Source organism: Rhincodon typus, chromosome 5 (assembly GCF_021869965.1).
Source record: "Rhincodon typus isolate 14 chromosome 5, sRhiTyp1.1, whole genome shotgun sequence".
In the NCBI taxonomy this organism is placed as follows: domain Eukaryota; kingdom Metazoa; phylum Chordata; class Chondrichthyes; order Orectolobiformes; family Rhincodontidae; genus Rhincodon; species Rhincodon typus.
In genome coordinates, this window is record NC_063336.1 from 10,139,863 (window position 1) to 10,155,353 (window position 15,491).

The 15,491-nt window shown below is 44.2% G+C and overlaps 1 protein-coding gene across 1 annotated transcript in view; it reads left to right on the forward strand.

Moving 5' to 3' along the window:
• The window catches only part of LOC109913754 (xanthine dehydrogenase/oxidase), a 193,491-nt gene that overhangs the window by 124,719 nt on the left and 53,281 nt on the right, over window positions 1-15,491 (forward strand). The window lies entirely within an intron of this gene.

The window sequence follows — 15,491 nt, forward strand, 5'->3', positions numbered from 1 at the left end:
AAGTTCTGCTGCATGTTGTTTTAAAAGGTGTTTTTTTTAAAATTCCAGATTTGAAAGATTTCATCTATTCCGCTTTCAACTTCCACCCTGCTCTCTCCTTCCCTGACTTCTTCCCTTCCTCACCATCTGTTTCGGGTGATAGATTGGCCACTATTATCCATTATTAAACGCTCCCGTTTTTTTTTTCTTATTTCCCCACCACAGCTACCTGGACTATACGTCCTTGCACCCTGCTTCCTGTAAAGACTGTGTATTCCATTGTCTCAATTCCTTTTTGTCTCTGTAGCATATGTTCCAATGATACCAACTTCAAGGCAGCCTCTGAAATGTCCACCTTCTTCCTCAACCAAGGATTCCCCAGCACTATATTTTACAGGGCCCTCAACCGGGTCTGACGCATCTCCCACACTTACACCCTCATCCTCTCTCTCTCTCTCCTTTTTTTTTTTTTTCCTTCCTTTCTTTCCTCCCACAACGGTGATGAAGTTCCCTTTTGTCCTTATCATCCCACCAGCATCCACATCCAGATGATCATCAGACACCATTTCCACCACCTCCCAGTGAGATGCCACCACCAGACATATATTCCCCTCTGCTCCCTTGTCCACCTTCTAGAGGGAACAGTCCTTGCAGGATATCCTGGTCCACTCTTCCTTCACTCCCAACAACCCCCATGGCACCTTTCCCTACATTTGCCAAAGGTGTAACTACTGCCCGTTTACCTCCTCCCTCCTCAGTATCCAAGGGCCAAACATACCTTCCAGGTGAAGCAAACTTCACCTGCACTGCCCAGACTCTCTTCTACTGCATTTGCTGCTCACAATGTGGTCTCTTGTACTTTGGGGAAATGAAACGTAGACTAGGTGACCGCCTCACCAGAGCATCTACGTTCGGCTGCAAAAATGACCCGACCTTCCTGCTGCCTATCACTTTAACGCACCACCCTCTTCCCTGGCCTCTGTCTCTGGATTGCTCTAGCATGAGCTGGAAGAATAACACCTCATCTTCCACGAGGGACCCTGTAGCCTTCTGGACTCCGATATTGAATTCCACAGGAAATTTCAAGCCCTAAACCTATATCCTAGCCCCACTCACCAGGCCTTATTATTAATCTGCTATTTCACACAACCCATTGTTGGACACTAACAGTCTTCATTAATAGGTTTATTAATAGGAGCATAGCATACCACCAACTTGTATGAGGCACTTGTTAGACCCTAGGTGCAATAGTGTTTAAAGTTGTGGGCACCACATTACAGGAAAAATGGAATGAATGAGCAGCTTCAGTTGTGAGGATCGAATAGCGAGCTTAGGCTATTATTCCCACTTTCTGTGGCCCATCAGGTTTACTCTGGGTATCAACAACCCAAGCAGTTCTAACAATGGAATATACCCAATGATCTTCATTACACTATAAGAACACCTACAGGAGCAGGAGTAGGCTGCCTCTGTCATTCAGCAAGATCATGGCTGATCTTGTTGTGGACTTAGCTTCACTTACCCGCCTGCTCACCATAACCCTTAATTACTGTTCAAAATGTATACTGGAAAGAAATACTGCAAATTCTTTCCCACACAATGCTTACAATCAAAAGTGAACCTTTTTAAATGGATCTCTGATGATCCGAACAGGTTATGAGCCTGCTCTGTTCTTAACCTCTAGGGACTGATCAAATGACATCTTGTTCCCTAACTAAGCTACTTTTGCTGTAAGAGAAGGGAATTTTTTTTTTATACTGCTTCCATTACAAAGAAGCTACACATTCTCACGTTTGACATGATCCAGGCTCCAGCAAATGTCCAGTTTGTCAAATGGTTAATGTCACAAATGTGTCATGTTTTCCATATAGGTATGATCAATTAATTTATTACATCTTGCTCGTGTCTCCTTGGGAAAAACGCTTGTCTATTGCTTTTAATGAGCTTTAGCATATAACTTTCACGTTACCCCACTGTAAGCTAGTTATACAGCACAACACATGAAAATCACAAATTTAGCTGATAAATAGTCCACATTATCACATCTAATTCACCATCTGTTTTACACAAAGTTTCAGTTTCTCCAGCGTTACTGTGACAGTTCAGAGCATCACTGCTGCGTTACAAGACTTGATGGAAGCATACACACGTTCCCTCAGCAAAGCATACGCACTTTAAAACCAGTGAAATTTCTATTCAATCATTAGGTGGTTACCAGGCTTCATATATTTTCTCCTCCTTATTCCACTCAATTTAATTTCAAATCGGCTGACCCAGCATATTTTAAGTTGAAACAAAAACAGAAGTTGCTGGTAAACCCTGAGGAAGGGTCACCGGACCCGAAACGTTAGCTCTGATTTCTTTTTCACAGATGCTGCCAGATCTGCTGAGCTTTTCCAGCAACTTTGTTTTTGTTTCTGATTCACAGCATACGCAGTTCTTTCGGTTTTTAAATTTTAGGTTAATATCTGCTCTATTTCCTGGAAAGCCTGACTTCAGGCATTCAGTCCCTCTAACTTGGGTAGGGGGCCTAAAGCCTAGTTAGCTGGCCATGTCAGATACCTGAAGATTGACCTAGGCTGATATTCTAGACCAGCACCTCACCCCCTACCGACCCACCTAACCTTCCTGAGTCTAGGCCTGTTACTCAGACGCTTTACAAACTTTGAATCCCAATAGGATTTGCTTTTCGAGTCCCCCATGCCATAGCGCTCTTGTCCACTCCTTGTTGAATACCAGTGGCAGAACGGAAAATCTTTTAAGAGGGTGTTAATTGTCCACATAAGGGTCTCACTTGGCAGTAGAACTGGAAAGTTGTCCACTGGCCTTCCTGCCAAGGTCTTATTTGGTATGTATTTTGAGTGATCAACGTAATAGCTTTATTGAAGTAATCCTTAAGGTGTCTGCCTTGTGGATATGTGCCTCATGCTTTTGAAGTCCCATGACTACAGCAAACTAGGACAGACGTTTGTACATAATTGCATTTCAGTCCAAACATCTTTTATGTAACAAAAAAAAGCCAAAATGCATTATCATGCTCATTTTTAAACAAGTTACTAACTATATACAACATTCTCACACCTCCGTAGTTTATTTCCATGAGTCTCTGCATATGCTTTGAATACATAACCCTTATATTATCCTAATCTCTCAATGGTCAAACCTCTGGGTCTGTTGGATAATATGTGTTCTGTGTAGGTAGTGTTTTTCTCTCTCATCCTGATCAGTTGCCCCAGGGACCCAGGTGTATATGTGCACAGATCTTTGAAGGTAGCAGGACACGTGGAGAGAGCAGTAAATAATAGATGCGGTGTTCTCTGCTTTATTAATCGGGGCATAGAGTAAAAGAGCAAGGAGGTGGCGTTGAACTTGTACAAGACACTTGTTGGACCTCAGCAGGCATATTGTGTACAGTTTTGGGCACCATATTATAGGCAAGATGTGAACGTATTGGAGAGAGTGCAGAAGTGATTTACAAGAATGGTTCCAGGAATGAGAAACTTCAATTATGAAGATAGATTGAACAAACTGAGACTGTTCTCCCTGGACAGAAGGAAGGTGTGAGGTGATTTGATAGAGGTCTTGAAAATCATGAGCCTGCTGGAAAGAGAGAAGCTGTTTTTTTTTAATTCATTCAGGATGAGGGTGCTGCTGGCTAGGCAGTATCTATTGACCAGAGGTCCAGTTAGGAGTCAACCACATTGCTGTGAGCCTGGAGTCACATGTAGGCCAGACCAGGTAAGGATGGCAGTTTCCTTCCTTAAAGGACGTCAGTGAATCAGATGGGTTTTTACGACAACTGACTCACAATCATCATTAGATGATTAATTCCAGATATTTATTGAATTCAAACGCCACCATCCGCCATGGCAAGGTGAACCTAGGTCCCCAGAATGTTATCTGGGTCTTTGGATTAACAGTTCAGTGATAAAACCACTAGGCCATCGCCTCTCCACCCAAGTGTAAAAGGAGCAAGAACAAGAGGGCACAGATATGGAACTGAAGCAAGGGTGAGAAAAACTTTTTTCACTCAGTGAGCAGTTGAGGATATGGAGTGCACTGTCTGGAGTTTTGGTGATGGCAGGTTTATTTGAGGCATTCAGGAGGGCATTGGATGATTATTTGGATAGAAATGCCATGCAGGGACATAGAGAAAAGGCAGGAGATGGGCACTCAGTAATAGAACTGGTACTAGTACAATGGGTTCAATAGCCTCCTTCTACTCTGTATCAATTCTGTGTGAATTGAGACTTTGAAGGAAGGAGGAAGGAGTTAGCTAAGGTAGAATGGGAGCAAAAACTTTATGGTGGGTCAATTGAGGAACAGTGGAAGACTTTCAAAACGATTTTTCACAGTGCTCAGCAGAAGTATATTCCAGTGATAAGGAAGAACTGTAGGAAAAGAGAGACCCAGCCATGGATGTCTAAGGAAATAAAGGAAAGTATCAGATTGAAAAAAAACACATACAAAAAAGCGAAGAGTAGTGGGAAACTAGTAGACTGGGAAATCTTTAAAGGCCAACAGAAAGCCACAAAAAAAGTTATAAAGAAAAGTAAGATAGATTATGAGAGTAAACTAGCTCAGAATATAAAAACAGGCAACAAAAGTTTCTATAAATATGTAAATCGTAAAAGAGTGGCGAAGGTAAACATTGGTCCTTTAGAAGATGAGAAGGCCAATTTAATAACTGGGAATGAGGAAATAGCCGAGACATTAAACAGTTATTTCGTGTCGGTCTTCACAGTGGAAGACACAAATAACATGCCGAAAACTAATGGCAAGAAGGTTATAGCAGGTGAGGACCTAGAAACTATCATTATCACTAAGGAGACAGTGCTGGGCAAGTTAATGGGGCTAAAGGTAGACAAGTCTCCTGGCCGTGATGAAATGCATCCCAGGGTACTAAAAGAGGTAATGGGGGAAATAGCAAATGCACTAGTAATTATTTACCAAAATTCACTGGACTCTGGGGTGGTTCCCGCAGATTGGAAAACAGCCAATGTGACGCCACTGTTTAAAAAAGGAAGTAGACAAAAAGCAGGTAACTATAGGCCAGTTAGCTTAACTTTGGTAGTGGGGAAAATGCTTGAATCTATCATTAAGGAAGAAATAGCAAGATATCTGGATATAAATTGTCCCATTGGAATCACCCAGCATGGGTTCATGAAGGGTAGGTCATGTTTAACTAATTTGGTGGAATTCTTTGAGGACATTACTTGCATGGTGGACAATGGGGAACCTGTGGATGTGGTGTATCTAGATTTCCAGAAGGCATTTGACAAAGTGCCACACCAAAGGCTGCCACATAAGATAAAGTTCCATGGTATTACAGGTAATGTATTGGCATGGATAGAGGATTGATTGACTAGTAGAAAGCAAAGAGTAGGGGTAAATGGGTGTTTTTTTGGTTGGTGGTCAGTGGCTAGTGGTGTGCCTCAGCGATCAGTGTTGGGACCGCAATTGTTTACAATTTACATAGATGATTTGAAGTTGGGGACTAAGTGTGGTGCGTCAAAATTTGCAGATGACACTAAGGTGAGTGGTAGAGCAAAGTGTGCAGAAGACACAAAGTCTGCAGAGGGATATAGATAGTCTAAGTGAGTGGGCAAAGGTCTGGCAGATGGAGTACAATGTTGATAAGTGTGGGGTCATCCGTTTTGGTAGGAATAACAGCAAAATGGACTATGTTTTAAATGGTAAAAAATTGCAGCACGCTGCTGTGCAGAGGGACTTGGGTGTCCTTGTGCATGAATCGCTAAAAGTAGGATTGCAGGTGCAGAAGGTAATTAAAAAGGCAAATGGAATTTTGTCTGCCATTGCTCGAGGGATGGAGTTTAAAAACAGGGAGGCTATGCTGCAGCTGTATAGAGTCCTGGTGAGGCCACACCTGGAGTACTGTGTGCAGTTTTGGTCTCCTTACTTGAGAAGAGATATACTAGCACTGGAGGGGGTGCAGAGGAGATTCACTCAGTTGATTCCAGAGTTGAGAGGGTTGGATTATGAGGGTTGGAGAGACGGAGTAGACTGGGATTATACTCATTGGAATTCAGAAGAATGAGGGGAGATCTTATAGAAACATATAAGATTATGAAGGGAATAGATAAGGTGGAGGCAGGGAGGTTGTTTCCGCTAGCAGGTGAAACTAGGTCTAGAGGGCATCGCTTCAAAATAAAGGGAAGCAGATGTAGGACTGAGGTCAGGAGGAACTTCTTCACCCAAAGGGTTGTGAATCTGTGGAATTCCCTGCCCAGTGAAGTGGTTGAAGCTACCTCGCTGAATGTTTTTAAGGCAAGGCTAGATAAATTTTTGAACAGTAAAGGAATTAAGGGTCATGGTGAGTGGGTGGGTAAGTGGAGCTGAGTCTCAAAAAGATCAGCCATGATCTTATTAAATGGCGGGGCAGGCTTGAGGGGCCAGATGGCCTACTCCTGCTCCTAGTTCTTATGTTCTTATGAACTAATAAAAGGTATGGACCAAATGCAGGCAAATGGGACTAGTTTGGTTTTCCTTGCTGTATGACTCTATAACTCTTTGCTAAAATTATACAAAGTTCCATGGAATACCATAAACAGTTTGGACCCTTTACCTAAGGAAAAATGGAGTCGCATTGGAGGCAGTCCAAAAAATGTTCGCTAGGCTAAGACCTAATCCTAACTGTTTTATGAGAAGAGTTTGATTGGTTTGGTTCTGTACTCATTGGAATTTGATTTGATTTGATTTATTATTGTCACATGTACCTAGGTACAGTGAAATATTTTGTTTTGTGTGCAGTACAGGCAGATCATAACGCACAAAGATCATAGGGCAATTGAACAGAGCGAAGAATATAAAGTTACGGCTGCAGAGAAGATATGCAAGGAGTGAGGTCAATATTAAATTTAAAATTTGGGGGTTCCATTCAGAAATCTCATAACAGTGGGGAAGAAACTGTTCTTAAATCTATTTGTACCTGTACAGAAACTTTTATATCTTCTGCCTGCAGGAAGAGTGTAGAATACAGTATAACCAGGGTGGGAGGGGTTGCTTTCCTGAGGCAGTGGGAAGTATAGATGGAGAATTTAAAATGAGATGTGACTTGATTGAAGCACACAGAATTCTTACGGGGCTCGACAGGTTAAATGCAGAAAAGTTGTTTCCCCTAGTGGGAGAGTCTAGGTGCAGAGACACAATCTCAGAATAAAGGATCGCACATTTAAAACAGAAATGAGGAGGAATTTTTTCTCTCAGAGGATAGTGATCCTGTGGAATGCCTTACCACAGAGGACTGGAGAGGCTGGGTCATTAAGTATATTCAAGGCTGAGATGGACAGACTTATAATCAGGAAAGGGAATCAAGGGTTATGGGGGAAAGGCAGGAAAGTGGAGTTGAGGATTACCAGAGACAACAAGGTGCAGGGCTGGATGAACACAGGAGGCCAAGCAGCATCATAGGAGCAGAAAGGCTGACATTTCGGGCCTAGCCAGTTCTGTTCTGAGGAAGGGTCACCGGACCCGAAACGTTAACTCTGTTTTCTCCTCCACAGATGCTGCCAGACCTGCTGAGCTTTTCCAGCAACTTTGGTTGTTGTTGTTTTTGTTGTTGTTGTTGACCAGCTCAGCCATGAGTGGCACAGCACACTCGATAAGACAATCCCTCCATACTTAGTCAACCACAGAAAAAACTGGAGAAATCCAGCAGGCTAGGCAGCATGTATGGAGAGAGAAAGAGTTAACGTTTCAGATCTGGTATGATACTGGACTTGAAAGATTAACTCTGTTTCTCTCTTCACAGATGCTGCCAGACCTGTTGAGTTTCTCCATCAATTTCTTTATTTGTTTCAGATTTCCAGCATCCGCAGTGTTTTGCTTCTTTACCTCCATAACTGGTGTAAGCCTTATGAACCTTCTCTGGACTGTCTCCAATGCCAGCATATCCTTCCTCAGATACTGTTTACAGGTATTCTAGCTATTCTCTGACTCGTGTCTTGTATAGTTTGATCTGTTACGATGTGGACAAATTTAAGTGAACTGTACCTTTCCATTTTCTTGTTTAACCTCAACAATGGACACTGTGCCCCTACATTTCCTGTATATTTCCAGGGAAGGCATACATCATTTATTCCAGTTCCTGACATACAGGAGATTAACCTTCACTGAACTTACACTGACTTCCAATTTCCTGCTGCCTGACTCACTAAAACAGGTAAGAACAGCAGCCCAATTCAGATCTCAAATCAGTCATCACTAACGTTTATTTAGATTTCTTTTTTTGATGCTGATTTACAGTAAAACCTGTCTCAAAATATGTGATTGCCACACAGGTTTTTGATGTGTCACTCAAACTAACAAAGGAAGGAGCACTTGCTATTGTCGAAAACAAGTCAGATATAAGTGACTATTTCTTGAATCATCACAGCCATAACAATAGCGGAACACACACAATTAAATCAGGACCCCATCTACCGAAAACAAGGAAACGGGCAACAGGAAAAGTTTGTTTATAGAAGAGCTCTTGTCTTGGAATCTATGTGGTTTCACGCTTGTTCCTCTGAAACTGCTGCTACCAATTTGAGAGTGGGAACATGTTAGGTCCACAGCTGTGAATTACCATAGGGCCATAAGACCATAATATGTTGGAGCAGAAGTAGGCAAGTTAACCATATTGGATATACTCCACCACTCAATGCAATCATGGCTGACCTAATAATCCTCAATTCCTGCTTCTTCCACTTTGATTCCCTTGTTGGTTATACATCCGTCTGTCTCAGCCTTGAATGTACTTAATGACCCAACCTCCACAGTCCCCTGCAGTAAAGAATTCCACAGATTCACTACCGTCTGAGGGAAGAAATTCTTCCTCATCTCTGTCTTAAACGTGTGAACCATTATTCTGAGATGATGCTCTCTGGTCCTAGATTCTCCCATGAGAGGAAAGAACTTTTCCATATCTCCCATGTCAAGTCTGTTAAGAATTTTGTTTATTTCGAGTAAGTCGCCTCTCATTCTTTTATATTTCAATGAGTATAGGCCTGATTTACTGAACCACTCCACATAAGACAATCCTCCATACCTGGTATCAGCATAGCAAACCTTCTCTGGACTGCCTCCCATATTGGTATATTTTTCCTTAGATAAGGGGCCCAAAACTGTTCACAGGATTCCAACTGCAGCCTGACAAGGATAGTTTTAGCAAAACCTACTGACTTTGATACACCATTCCCTTTGAAAATGAGGTCAACATTCCATTTGCCTTCTCTATTCCCTGGAAAGGCAATGGCCTAGCAATTCTATCACTAGACTATTAATGCAGAAACTCAGTTAATGTTTCAGGGCCATGGGTTCGAATCCTGCCGTAGCAGATGGTAGAATTTGAATTTAATTAAAAAGGAACTCTTCAATTAAGAATCAATGAAACTATTGCCTGTTGTCTGGATCGCTAGTGTCCTTCAGAGAAGGAAATCTGCCATCCTTACCTGGTCTGGTCTACATGGGACTTCAGATACACAGCCAATGTGATTGAATATTAACTGCTCTCTGAAATGACCTAACACAGATGGCACGATGGCTCAGTGGTTAGCACTGCTGCCTCACAGTGCCAGGGATCCAGGTTCAATTCCACCCTTCGGTGACTGTCTGTGTGGAGTTTGCACATTCTCCCAGTGTCTGCGTGGGTTTCCTTTGGGTGCTCCGGTTTCCTCCCACAGTCCAAAGATGTGCAGGCTAGGTGGATTGGCCATGCTAAATTGCCCATAGTGTTCAGGGATGTGTAGATTAGGTTGGTTATAGGGGGATGGCTCTGGGTGGGATGCTCTGAAGGTTGGTGTGGACTTGTTGGGCCAAAGGGCCTGTTTCCACACTGTAGGGATTCTATGATCTAAAGCACTCAGTTCAAGCGAAGCTACAGACAGGCAATAAATGTTGTTCAGGCAGTGATGCCACATCCCATGAGTGAATAAAAAAAAAGTTACCTGCTGAACTTGGATTCTAGCTTTTTTATGATCCACAGTCAAGGACTCCCAAATTCCTCCATTCCATAGCTTTCTGCTCCATTAAAATAATATTCAGTTCCTCAATTCTTCCTGCCAAAGTGCATGATTTCACATTATATTTTCCCACATTATATTCCAACTGCCTTGTTTTTTGGCCCATTCACTGAACCTGTCTACATCCCTCTCGGATGAAGAGTCATCTAGACTCCAAACGTTAGCTTGCTGTCTCTCCACAGATGCTGCCTGGCCTGCTGTAATACCCAGCAATTTTTGTCTTCAGTACAGATTCCAGCATCTGCAGCAATTTGCTCCTGCATCCGTCTTCAGTCTCTTTGTGTCATCCTTGCTATCTGTGAGTGTACGAAATGGGAAAAGTCCACATTTCTCAGAAATGCAAGGACCGAGGAATCTCGGAGACGAGGATATCTGTAACACTGATAGGATTAGCCTCAGGTAACAGGAAAAGTATCAAGTGTCCCTTCCTGGGACCCTGTTACTTGGCCATTTCTGGTTTGAAACATGGAGCAATTTGAGATCCAAAAGCGTGGCCCAAAAGTTTTTTTTTACCTACAAGGGTACACTGCAGCAAAACAGGATTCTCTTATCAGTTTGAAGAGGAAATTCTATTATTTGTTGGAAGTCTTACATCAATAGCTGTTTCTGGTTTGGGAAGAGGTTTATGTATAATTTTTTTGCCATTGTCTCAAAGCTGGAACAAGACCCAAGGGAAAGGGGAGAAACCGGCAGGAAGTAAACGCACATGGAAATGGATATCTTGTCTCCGAGTACAGCGAAATGGATCATTTATCGTTAGTAGGATTTGAGGACGGGCCCCTCCACATTTCGTGTGGATTTCCTCCTTCCAGTTTTGATCCAGAGGGAGGTGGAGTCTGACTGGGTGTCTCTGCCAGCCCCTTGTTTGCATGCACCCATCAGGAAATGGAAATGTATTAATGTTATTCCCCCCGACCTCACTGTGGGATTAGCTCAGAGATAAAACCACTCACTTCCACACTTCACTGGGCTGCACTTTCCCGTCGCTCAGAAATTTTCTGGGCTCAAATTCCACTTAAGAGACTAACTTGAGCCCACAAATCTAGGTCAACAGTGAGTGCTGTGCAGAGCAGAGGGAATTATGTTTCAGATGCGAAACTGAGACCCTATCCGTTCTCGCAGCTGATTACAAAAGATCACATGGCACTGGGAAAAAAGTCACAAGTGTAACAAAAACAGCAACCGCTGGGGGGAAAAGAACTCAGCAGGTCTGGCAGCATCTGTGGAGAGAGAACGCAAGAGTTAATATTTTGAGCGTAGCGACGCTAGAATGGGCTCTCCACAAATCTTGCCAGACCTGCTGAGTCTCTCCAGCTATTTCTAGTTTTGTTTCAGATTTCCAGCATCCACAGTTCTTCGCTCTTATTTTTGTTCTTGTTTGAGGAGCACAAACTGTGCTCTTTCTCCCGGTGTCCCGGTTCCATCTGTCCCAAACAACATGAATCTCGCTGCTGTGATAACACAGTGTGGAGCTGGAGGAACACAGCAGGCCAGGCAGCATCAGAGGAGCCGGAAAGCTGATGTTTCGGGTCTGGACCTCTCTTCAGAAATGAATCTCGCTGCCGTTTGTGGGAGTTCACGGTGTGCACACAGGCTACCAATTTCTGCAGCAGAGACTTAACACCTCAGACATAATTCATGAAAACCGAAAGAACTGCGGATGCTGCAAATCAGGAACAAAACAAAAACAGAAGTTGCTGGAAAAGCTCAGCAAGTCTGGCAGCATCTGCGAAGAAAAAAGTTAGAGTTAACATTTCGGGTCCGGTGACCCTTCCTCAGAACTCTTTGAGACATCCATGCTGATGACGTGAAATTAATAGTAGGCGTTTTTTGGTGATACTGGTTTTGGGGAAAAAAGCAGGTTGCTGGGACAACTTTCCAGCTCCTCTTTTGAATGGTACCAAGGGATCTTTCCCATTCAGTTCGAAAGATCGCATTGCAGACACAGCACAGCAAAGCTGCATACGCTACATGCATAAAATCATCAGAAGTATAGATAATGTGAATAGCAAAGGTCTATTTCCGAGGGTGGAGCTTGCAGAACTAGAGGCCACATTTTTAGGGTGAGAGGAGAAATATTTAAAAGGGTCCTCAGGGACAACTTTTTCCACACAAGAGTGTGGTTCATGAGTGGAATGAACTTCCAGGACAACAGTTATGGTTACAACATTTAAAAGACATTTGGTTTGGTGCATGAACAGGAAAGGTTTAGAGAGGTATGGGCCTAATGCAGGCAGGTGAAACTAGTTTAGTTCGTAATTTCTGAAGAAGGGTCCTGACCCGAAACGTCAACTTTCCTGCTCCTCTGATGCTGCCTGGCCTGCTGTGTTCCTCCAGCTCCACACTGGGTGTTATCTCTGACTCCAGCATCTGCAGTTCTTGCTATCTCTAGTTTAGTTTGGCATGGATGAGTTGGATCAAAGGGTCTGTTTCTGTGCTGTATGACTCTATAAAACAAATTGACTGATTATTATCGCAGTTTTGGAATCCTGCTGTGCACAAATACAGCAGGCTGAACTTAGCCTTTTTTTATGGCAAAATGTGAGTTAACCTCATGTTTGGTGAATGGTTCCCATTGCAAAGCCAAGTGGGCTTCCTCACAGTATCTTTACCAAACTCACTGCATTAATTGCCATCTGAGCTCTCGCAATGAGAATCCCATCCGATTTCTGCCCCCCACCCAACCCACTGTGTATCATTCCCGGAACAATGTGCCACTCAGCAGAGACAACCACCACTCCCCTCCATGACCATCAACCATTGCAGCTGTGCCATCTTCTGAAGCCCACTGCCCAGCATCAGCAGCAGTGCTGCCACCTGGAGGCTGCACCTACCCGTTCGGGGCGGGGTGGAGAGACGGCAGAGAAGGGGAAGGCTGGCACCATGCCTCTCTGAGACGGACCTTGAGGTCCTTGTGGAAATGGGTGGGCAAGGGGAGAGGAGCTTGCAGTTTGAATGAAAGGACTTTAAGGAATTGATAATAATGATCTCAAGGATGAAAATTGGCATAAGAATTGAACACCAGAACTCCACCCTCAGCAGAACTTTGAAGAACAACGCTGTACAAGGAACAAACCCTGGACCCTTCCAGAGACAGACACAATTGGTGGAAATGTTGCCAAGTTCCACCATTAACTGGGTAATGGCCAAGTTGGATTGTGAGGCTTAACTTGCTTATGGGGGTCTTATTTTGGTTGCTACATTGAATAAAGTTTACATCATTGTTTCAATAGTTGTCTGTGAGATTTCTTAATAACTATCCAAATTAAAGGTAACTTATGGCAAACAATGCACAACAATATGCCTTGATAGCCCCTCACTGCATGCAACACCTCCCCTCACTCTCCCTCAATAACCAACGCTCACACCACTAACCTGGCATGGTCTCTGCACTGCCACCTCACTCCCTTAGAGCAATGCACCATGGACACTAGCTGTCACAGCTGTGCCACCCATTTGTACCTTACTCAGCTTGACCCCCCCTTCTTATAGGGGAAGACTTCCCATTAGCTTGGCAGATTCCACATCAGGGTGGATCCGATAGCAGGGTGGATCCCATGGTAGTTCAGATCCCATAGCAGGTTGGATCCCATAGCAGGGTGGATGCCATAGCAGGTCAGATCCAGTAGTAGGCAGATCCCATGTCAGGGCAGATCCCATAGCATAGCAGATTACATAGCAGTGCAGATCCCATATCAGGGCAAATCTCATAGCAGTCCAGATCACATAGCAGAGCAGATCCCAGAGTAGGGCAGATCCCGTAGCAGGCCAGATCCCATAGCAGGGCGGATTGCATAGCAGGGTGGATCCCATAGTACGGAAGATCCCATAGCAGGTCATATCCCATATTAGGGCAGATCCCATAGCAGGGCCGATTCCATTAGCAATGCAGATCCCATTGTCGGGTGAATCCCATAGCAGGGTGGAGTGACTTTGGACAGGTGGAGGGGCGTCCTCAGCCCTTCTGAGGAAAGAGTTCTTTCCCTGGCAGGACAAAAAAGGGGGATGTGAACACATCCATATCCTGCCACCTGAGTAAGTAACACTTATCATCCTGTTGGCACAGTGATATAACCAAGCGCCCAATACTAATGCTAACCAGGGGCTGCAATGCCTTTGGCCTCTTGTGTCTTACAGGGGCACCTACCCTCTCAAGGACCAGCCCACCTCCCACTGTGGAGACCTCCATGACATCCTCAGAGGATAGTGTGGAGACACAGGAGGGTGTTTTGGGAAACCTTCCTCTTGGGAACTCCAAGGAGCACGTTGATGAGATCAATAAGTGCAATGAGTGTGGGACCACACAGTGGTGAGCTCCACACGCTGACAGGCACTGCAGATGCGTGTAAGAGTAAAGCCCCAGTCCATTGGTGGCTGGAGGACTGTGAGAGACTAGGGCAGGAGGTGACCCTGATGTCTTGGGGATGACAGGATTTTGGCCAGATGTACAGAGAGGGACAGATGCTGCAGGCAGGCACATAGGAGGCACCAGCGCTTGGATTGAAGAAACCGGAGCTGGATGCAGTCTGTCTCTTGATGCATGGTCTGTTATTGCCCAGCGATTGCAACGATGCAGCCAATCCTGCGACTCTCTGCCTGCCCCCATGGTCAGGTTGGAGGGTTACCCTGGAGAGACAGGCCCAGCACATCCAGGGTCAGCTGGAAAATCAACTATAATTACTATAATCACCATTGGTTACATGGTCACCTGAGCAACATAAAAATAGGAGCAGGAGTAGGTCATTCAGCCCTTCAAGCCATTCCATTTAATTACAGCTGATCTCCAACTCAATTACTCTTCAGCCGTATCCTTTGATACCTTTAGCCCCAAGAGCTACATGCAAATCCTTGAAATCATCCATGTCTTGGCATCAACTACTTTCTGTGGCAGTGAATTCCACAGGCTCACCACTTTCTCAGTGAGAAAAATTTCTTCTTATCTCACTCTTAATAGGCTTGCCCCTTTTCTTTAAACTAGACTGTGATGCCTGATTCTCGACTCTTCTGGTGTTGGGAGCATCATAACTTGTCTAGTCTCGTTAGGATTTTATAGGTTTCTATGAGACCCCTCCAACACTTCACTCTTCTAAACTCCAGTACCGACTCACTCTTTCCTCATATGTCAGTTCTGCCAACCCAGGAATCAGCCTGGTGAATCTTCGCTGCACTCCCACTATGGCAAGAACATCTTTCCTCAAAAAAGGAGACCAAAACTGCACACAATATTCCAGGTATCGCCAAGGCCCTGTACAATTGCAGCAAGACATCCCTGTTCTTGTACTTGAATCCTTTTGCTATGACGGCCAACATACCATTTGCCTTAGAGCTAGTAGGAACTGCAGATGCTGGAGAATCTGAGATAACAAGGTGTAGAGCTGGATGAACACAGCAGGCCAAGCAGCATCAGAGGAGCAGGAAGGCTGACGTTTCGGGCCTCTCTCTCTCTCCCCATCTCTCCCTATTTATTTCAGAACCCCCTTCCCCTCCCCC